General features: G+C 47.7%; 1 pseudogene; it reads right to left on the bottom strand.

The window, feature by feature from the left end:
• Window positions 1-7936: 7936 nt before the first annotated feature.
• Window positions 7937-8589, bottom strand: LOC129673188 (osteoclast-stimulating factor 1-like; annotated as a pseudogene).
• Between the last annotated feature and the right edge of the window lie 270 nt (window positions 8590-8859).

Here is an 8859-nt window from a genome sequence, read left to right as displayed (position 1 = left end):
GCAATCAAAGACAGCTTAATGGCAAAATTGCTATAAAGTGGCCGAGAAAACATTTCTGTGGGTATTAGTTTTGTTTTAGTAAATTACGAAGTGGAGCTTTAACTTGCCACCTTCGGGATTATTTCTGCCTCTCAGTGGGGTAATATAGCCGGCAAGATCTACTCTGGCCTTCAGTTGCTAGAGAACGCAGATAAATAACCTCCCAATATGCTCCTGTGCAAACTAAATCACCTAGTGACTTCTGATATTCCCCACACGGGATGCCGATTCAAAGTGTGTAGCTGAGGGCATGTGGTGGACGCTAGAGACTCATGGGAGATGTGTCCCCAAAGGGACTGAGAATAAGAGATGGACTTCGACAGATGGAGACTCCCTGGAAGAGGGTCCCTGCTGGTCAGATAGGTGCATGGGCTCAGTAGCATGGCTGTGTCAAGGATGGCAGCTGTTGGGTTCCGGAGGATGGAAGGCGTCTGGGTTTAAGAGTGGAGAGCCTGGGCAGTCCATGGGTAGCGCATGTTCTGGCCTGGCTATTTCACAGACATTTTCTGTGTCCCTACTGGGTGCCTGCTAGGCACTACTGGTGAGGCAGCTGCCGTGTCTGCCCTTGACAGAGCTCAGACTGCTGGGACTTGATGCCAGCAAGCGTGCGTTGTTCCTAGGACAAAAGGTTACTTCTTCCCCGAGATGCCTCCCAAGCAGGGAGGGGAAGGAAGACTCTCCGAGCCCAGGCAGAAGGGTCTGAGTGGGTAGAGGTGCCGAGGCGGGGAACCTGGAGCTTGTTAGTGCAGCGTGAGGCTGGGGTCTCCGGGGCTGTGCTTTCAGGGTACGGCTGGGGATGTTGGCAGCAGGTGGTCAGGAGCCTTGAACAGTTAGTGTCTAGTCTACTCCTCGTATGTGCCTAGCTTGGGAGTGTAGCGTGGGTCTGGGTTCTCAGACAAGACCCCTCTGAGACTGTTTTTTCCAAGTCCAGGTGTCTGTCTGGAGGGGCTGCTTGGGAGAAAGGGTGAGGGTCGGGGCAGCCAGGAGGACGCTGGACGCTCTAGGATCTATTGTACCCGTCACTTTTATTGACATCTGTATGGCTTTGGGTAACTCAGCCCTGTTGAGCCTTAGAAATCCACGGCGGATCTGCAGACAGAACTGGACCATTTCAGCCTCAGGGGTCTGTAGCTCTGCATTTCCCCAGCCATAGCAGCTGTTTCTGAAGGAACCAGTTCCACCTAAGCAGGGATGAGGCCGGTTATGGGGCCGGCTTTTGCGTATGGTTCCAGAGCCCATCTCTGGGACAGAGGAGCCAAGGGACCCTCCTTCGCGTGTGCTGAGGCCAACAGCACCCCCTAGGGATGGCTGCAGGAACTACCGTCAGGGGTGACGAAGCTAGGACCTTTTTCAGGGTGCAGTGGGGGAACCACAGAGGGTAGCCACCCAATCTGACGACCAGGAGGGTGGCTTTGCTGACAGGGCTGTGAAAGTTTGGGGCTGGAGCCACCATGGCTCGGGACAGTTGAGAAAGGCTGTGAGTTTGTTCTTCCTTGCCCTTAGTTTGCTATTCCTTTTCCTGGCTCCGCTTTTCCTCCAACCAGTTGCCACGTATGTGTGCATATATAGATATAGAGTTAAAAGCTTGCTTTCTTTCTTCCTCTCTCTCTCTCTCTCTCTCTCTCTCTCTCTCTCTCTCTCTCTCTCTCTTTGAGATAGAGTCTCACTTTATATGGCAGGGTATGCAACCCAGGCTGGCCTTGAACTCTCAATCCCCCAGCTATTTCCCCTGAGTAGTTAGAATTGGCAGGCATGTACCACCACGCCTAGTGATGCTAAGTATATATTGAAATGATAATACTGTATATTGTCATTTTGGGTTAAGTTAAATACCTTGTGATTAATTTTACCTTTCCCTATTTATTTTTAAAAACACGGATACTAGAAAATTTAGATTCTCGAGTTACACATTCTGCCTCTTTGGACAGTGCTGGTGTCAGGGCTCATGGGAGGAAGTGGCTCCTCCTCCCTGGCCCAAGCACTTGAATGACAGCTGCTCTGAATGCTAGCCCAAAGCTCCTGGAAGGCCTGCATGAATTTATTCTCTCCCGAGCCTTCTGAGAGGTCTAGGAAACTGTCCCTGGCCAGGGAGTGAGAGAGATGACATAGAGTTGGCTGTCAACTTGACACACCTGTGAAGAAGGAATCTCAACTGAAGAATTACCTCCCTACGACTGGCCTATGGGCTCGTCTGTGGGGGCATTTTCTTGATTGCTAATTGATAAAGAGAGGGTCGGTCCAGTCCACTACAGGAAGTACCATGTCTAAGCACGTGGGCATGAGCTGTCTAAGAAAGGCAGCTGAACATGAGCCTGAGAGCAAGCCAGTAAGTAATGTTCCTCACTGGTCTCTGCTTTAGTCCGTGCCTCCAGGATTCAGCTTGGGTTCCTGCCTTGGCTTCTGTTATTGATAGACTATACCCGTAAGAGGAAACCCTTTCCTTTTCCGGTTGCTTTTTGTCATAGCGTCTGTTCATCACAGCAATAGAAAGTAATCGAGGACAGGCTGGCTCAGGGTTGTCCAGACAGTGTGGCTTGCGGATCCCAGAGGGATGCGTGCAGGTTTCCAGAGGGGACTACAGCAGGGCCTTCATCTCTCAAGGGCCGCTTTCTGCTTAGCGGGTGGAGAGAGGCTGCCATTCTTTTCTGTAGCCATGGGGCCTGCATGGACCTTGCCCACAGTCATGCTGGTGGATGGATGGTTCTTTGAGGATGTCCGTGAAATTCGGAGACAGAGGTCGGTGAAATGGGGTGAATAGATGGTGCATGACGTGAATAGTGGTGGACTAAAAGACTGGGTAAAGATAGAGAACGGATGGACAGATAGGCCAATGGGATGGGTCAAAGTCAGACGGGCGGTTAAGTTGATGGCTAGCTGGATGGTGAGTGGCTGGAAGATGAGATGGGAGGACAGAAGGAGGCTTGTCTCAACATGTGATTGGCCGACACCTCCCTTTGGGCGCGCACATAGCATGCTTCACTTCCCTAACTCTGTGTTTCACTCAGACATGTCTGGAGTGTCTCCAGACTTCCGCTGGATTCTCCAGAGTTCTCAGTGCTGTGACTATGCTAAATCAAGCCTCTCTTTCTAATTACAATCCTCGACTCCCTGGTGATTGACCGGGCTACTTCAAGTCATTGAGAGTATGACTGAGAGAGGAGAGGAAGGAGAAAACCGCGTGGAGGATTCTGAGTTGATGACATAGAGGGTATATGATAGAGAGACATTTGGGAGGTGGGGGCAGGAAGATCAGGAGTTCAAGGCCATCTTTGGCTAAACACTGAGTTTGAGTGCAGCTTGGGCTGCATGAGACCCTGTCTCAAAGAAAATGCCCTTTTAGGACTATAGTCTAGACCTATATGGGAGTATAACTGCCCTTACATACACAGATAGGACTTTCTAGAAAGTTCTCTCTCTGAGAGCTTGTTTTCTTTTCTTAGCAGTCTTGGGAAATCGTATGGAAAGCCTTAGGTCTCCTTTGAGGAAAACGAGTCTCCAAGAGAAGAGAGGATGGCCTCATAGGTGAGTTCCCTCGGGGTCAGGGGCAAGAGCAGCTGCTGGGACAGGAAGTTTGGCTCTCTGAGGATGTACAGGGAATATAGCCACTTGTCAGCTGCTCAGGCTGCATCCGTGCGGGGGGGGGGGGCGGTGAAGAGGCTGCTCAGTCTGGTCCTCTCCAGGTTCTTGATTTTCTGCACCAGAAAAGGCTTTAATCACAGGGATCAGCAGCCAGCAAGTCACTGTTAATTGGATTACTTTCCAGCAGGCTTCCTGGAAAGGAGCTTACACACACACACACACACACACACACACACACACACACACACACACCCTGCTCTCAACTTCTCCTGCACACTCCTGCCTGAATGTGTGGTCACATTTGAATTATGTTTTTATTTCTTGGTTTTGTGTGTGGTTCAAATGAAGGTCAGAGGACAACTTGCAGGAGCTGATTCTCTCTTTCTATTATGTGGGTCCTGGGATCAAACTTAGGTTTTCAGCCTTTACTTGCTGAGCCATCTTGGCAGCCACACTTAAAATTTTATCTTCTTTGTTGATGTTTTCTAGAGAATTGGCCAGAGAACTCCAAGACAGGATTTCTCGGCATAGCCCTGGCTGTCCTTGAACTTGCTCTGTAGACCAGGCTAACCTTAAACTCAGAGATCCATCTGCCTCTGCCTCCCGAGCACTGGATTAAAGGCATGCACCACCATGCCTGGCTGAGCCCCCCCCCTTTTTTTTTAACCTGCTTTTTTTCTAAATAAAATTTAGAGACCAGGTCTAAAGTAGCCCAGGCTAGCTTTAATCTTGCAGTGCAGCTGAGAATGACCTTGATCTCCTGGTTCTTCTCCCTCCATTCACCAAGCGCTGTGGTGACAGGTGTGTGCCATCAGGCCTGGTCAAATTCACCTTTTGTTGTTTTCGTTTGCTGTAACCAGGTTAACATCAAACTCCTGGTCTACCTTCCTCAGGCCCCCCGGTGTGCTGGGGGTACACTCATGTGCCACCACACCTGGCTTGCTTTTCTTAGCATCTATCTATCTATCTATCTATCTATCTATCTATCTATCTATCTATCTATCATTTTGCCTGCATGTGTGTTTACACACCAGAATTGGGCGCCAGATCTCACTATAGATGGTTGCGTGCCGCCAAGTGGTTGCTGGCAATTGAACTCAGAACCTTTGGAAGAACAGCCATTGCTCTTAACCTCTGAGCCATCTCTCTAGTCCCGCTTAGATAAATGAATTCATAAATAAATGAATTCTTAGTTTTTGAATTCATTTATTTAGCTTTCTTTGTTTTAGGATACATGAATGTTTCCAATCCATGTCACTTTTAGCCAGGGGGTGAATGTCTGGCTTCCAGTTTTAACTGTCACATTATGGTTGTGTTTGGATTTTCTGGATTGTTTCATTGATACATACAAAGGGAAGAATCCTTCTTCCTCCTCCTCTTCCTCCCTCCACTCCCCAGCCCCTTTTTCATGATAGAGTTACTGGGATACAGAAGCTGCTGCAGGTGTTGAGGCAAATGCTACTTGTTTTGAACGAGAGGATCTTTAGGTACTTAACTCCTAGAGAAGGTTTAACTTCTGGCCCTGGAGATCTCTGATCTGTGGCCACTGAGAATGAGGGTGGCTGCGCCTCCAGCCATGCCTTGGAACGGAAGGTGTCCTGAGGGCTCTATGGGGAGATTCCCTGAAGGTGGGCATTAGCCTCCACCCATCTTTCCCTACTGTTGCTAGGTTCAGGCAAGCTCCCTATTAAACAAGAACTTTAGGTACACAATGAGAAAGTTTCTTGCCTTACCCAACCTCGCTCACCCTGAGACAAAAATGAGAAAGGGGAAGTCTTTAGACGTGAGAAGGCAACACCCTGTCTTGCTCCCTTTGCTGGAAGTGGGACAACCTTCCTTTACTTGCTAATGACCTCCTGGGCAGTTTCAGCCTCTGAGGGGCACAGACATACTTGCTTTCCATTCAGTAGGCCAAAGAAAGTAAGGTCCAGAAAACAGGGGTCAGGAAGATGGGTGGGAGAGCTGGGCTGACTGCAGAGTGGGGGGCTGGAGGCAGTGAAGGTCATGAGGACTCTCCCTGTGGGCACCCCTTCAGTGCTCTCTGCTTCCAGATACTCCGGAATGGATGAAGTCTCTGGGCTACAAAGTAAGCCTTGGGGACTGGGAGTGGGGATGTACACCTTTAATCCTAGCACTTGGGAGGCAGAGGCAAACTGAATTTGAGGCCCTCCTGATCTACACAGCAAGCTCAAAGTTAGCTAGTGCTAACTTTGATATTAAAACAAAAAACAAACACACAGACAAAGACAAAATAAAAAACAACACTCCCAGGCCCCGGCACGCAAGGTTCAGGAAGCAAGTCTAGAAGTGATGGTCCCTGGATGCTGTCATGAAGTTTGTGTCACCCTTAGATTAGCCTCGTTGACTTCTGGCAGAAGGTTAAAAACTATACAAATAATTTTAATGGGTGTGATTATGTCCCCAGCACAAAATACTGTGTATCCATTCTATAATTACTTTTTAAAAAAAAGATCATTGTGAGGAGAGCTGTTAATTAGCAAATAGCTCTAGAAAAAAATTTCAATAGTTTTGGAAGGCGCAGCTAATAACCCGTTACGCTACGTCTGGAGGTCAAATCACCCCTCATGTCAGAGCATAGATTTATGGCTCTGTTTCTAATCATTTGAAAATAATTATGAATGGGCTATGCATCTGGCTGGGCAGATCTGAGGTGCACACAGAAAAACCCATCTAACTGCTTTACAGCGGGGACAGACCGTATCCAGATAAAATGGAGATCAAAGCTTTCTCGACATCCATTTGGCAAGATCATGGCCACTTTACAGCTTCTCTGTGATTCCAGATAAAGAATGATCAGCATTTCCTTCCCTTTCCTTCACAGCCTCCTTGAAGTCCAGAGGAAACTCACCAATCATCAGGAAGCCCTAACCTTGACTGGGATTTTAGAGTCCAGCCATGTCACTCTTCCTGGCAGAAATACGTTATTTCTACATGAGTTTGCCTTTCCCCAGAGTGGTGCCCAGCTGGACATTTCTCTGTTCTTCCTTCTAAGGCAGACCCTTTTTTTCTCCTCTCCTCTTCTCTTCTTCTCTCTTCTCTTTTCTTCTTCTCCTTTCCTCTTTTTGTGGAGTTGTGCTTGGATCCTTTTTAGCTCCAGAGCCTTCCTGACTCCCAGCAACCTGGTCTGTTAGAGCAGGCAGATTGTTGGAGAGTGTCTTAGTGTTTTATTGCTGTGAGGAGACCCTATGACCAAGACAACTCTTATGTAAGGAGGCTAAAGGTCCCATAACCTCCCCAAACAGTGCCGTCAACCAGGGACTAAGTGTTCAAATATCTGAGCCCTGGGGGAGATTTCTCATCCAAACTACCATTTCTTTATATGTCATCAAGGCAGGCTTGAAGCTCTCTAGGGGTTCAGGATGCTCACCACCTGTCATATTCAGTGTATTATGTGGTCTGTTCCAATTGTTTATATAAAGAAATGCATCTAAGCTGGGCTCAGTGATGCACGCCTTTAATCCCAGCACTCAGGAGGCAGAGGCAGACAGATCTCTGTGAGTCCGAGGCCAACCTGGTCTATAAGGTGAGTCCAGGACAGCAAGGGCTACACAGAGAAACAAAAAAATAACAACTACAAAAGAAACGCATCTAAAGGAGAGAAGGGTGGTTCATCCCACTCCCCTGCCAATCACAGTTCTCACCGGAAGTCACCATGAACAATTGGATGTCATCACTCTGAGTTCCCTCATTAACCAAGCAATTTGTTTTTACTGTATGTAGGATTATACAGCTTGTCTGTAATGTGCTTTTTACCCAGCAAAAAACCTGTAGATGACTTTTTAGATATGTCTACATACCTAGCCTATTCTATTGATCTATTATCTTTTTATTTTTTCCTCTTTAAATGTTTATTTTTGTCAGAAATGCTGACAATTTTCTGTGAGAGTGTTGGCCTATTATATTAAGCATTTCCCCCTTGAAAAACCCTGCTCAAAACATCCCAATTCCTTGAGGTAAAGAACTTTTTAAAAAATTCTGAAAAAAAAATTCTGATTTTTTTTTTTAAAGAAAAAAGATTATTAAAATTCCTTTAGCTTGATAAATAGAAACAACCTTTTTGTTTTGTTTTGATTTACCCTGGTGAACACATATGTATTTTATACAGCAAAGTATCTTGTCACTCGTGGCAAGCCACAGGTGACAATCACCCATGCACCTGCCGACTTGCCACAGATGACAGTGCATCAGACTTTAAAAAGGACAGTCAACAATGCTCCTCCTTCAAAGCAACCAGGGCTTTGGAATGGCAGAGGCAAAAGAAGTTTCGGCATCAAAGCAGCTCCAGGAGAAATCAGTCTTAGTCTTGGTCATGAAGACAGTCCTTGGCCTTGCTTAACGTTTGAACCCCATCTGTTCCCCACTTCTTCTTCAGGAGCAACCCATAGATAGCATTGGTGGCCTTGTCCCAGGCCAGCTTCTTCTCAAGGTTTCTCATGTCTGTCCTCGAACCTTTTTGCCAGTAGCAACTGGACAATGCCTGCATAATCCTTGCAGGCAGTGGCACGCAGAGAATCGGGTCTCCCAGCTTGTTCTGGGGGTTCTGCTTAGAACCTCCACCATGTCTTTGTGGCCCCCGTGGCAGGTCCCGTACGGGGCTGTGCTTCCGGCTTTGCCCAGGCCACTCACACCCACTCGGCTGTCCACGCCCTCCCCGAAACAGCTCAGGAGTTGCCTCTTTTTGCAGCCTCATGCAAGGACGGTCAGTGGATTCTGCTTGCTCTGCCACGTAGGTGCTTGGGAACAGTTCTGTGCTGCCTTTTTATGACGCTTTCCGCTAGCTGGTACCACTCGAGTCAGTGATGTAGATAATATCTCCTTCTTTGGAGTCCTGGGTTCAAATGTGTACAGCGCTCTGAAGACAGTAACTTGCCCTAGTTTGACCAGTTTGGGAGGTGGCTTGGACATGGTGCTATTAGGAACGGCCAGGCTCAGCTGCTGGAGGCCTATGTGCAGCTGGGCACCAAGCCTGCTCTGGCCAGGGCATGCAGCTGATGAAGAACAACACTATGTTTGTTCGGACCCTATGTTTGTTTATTTATTTGTTTTTAAAATTATTTCTGTTTTTTTTTTTTTTTTTTTTTTTTTTAAGACAGGGTCTCAGCTGGGCACACACCTGTAATCCCAGCACTCAGGGAGGCAGAGGCAGGCAGCTCTCTTTGAGTTTGAGGTTAGCCTGGTCTGTGCAAAGGTTTTTCCGGACAGCCAAGGCTACACAGAAAA

This window comes from Psammomys obesus, unplaced genomic scaffold (genome assembly GCF_907164565.1).
Source record: "Psammomys obesus unplaced genomic scaffold, mPsaObe1.curated_primary_1811, whole genome shotgun sequence".
NCBI classification, from domain to species: Eukaryota; Metazoa; Chordata; class Mammalia; order Rodentia; family Muridae; genus Psammomys; species Psammomys obesus.
Note: the sequence above shows the minus strand (reverse complement) of the source record. Positions and strands in the feature narration are given on the sequence as shown.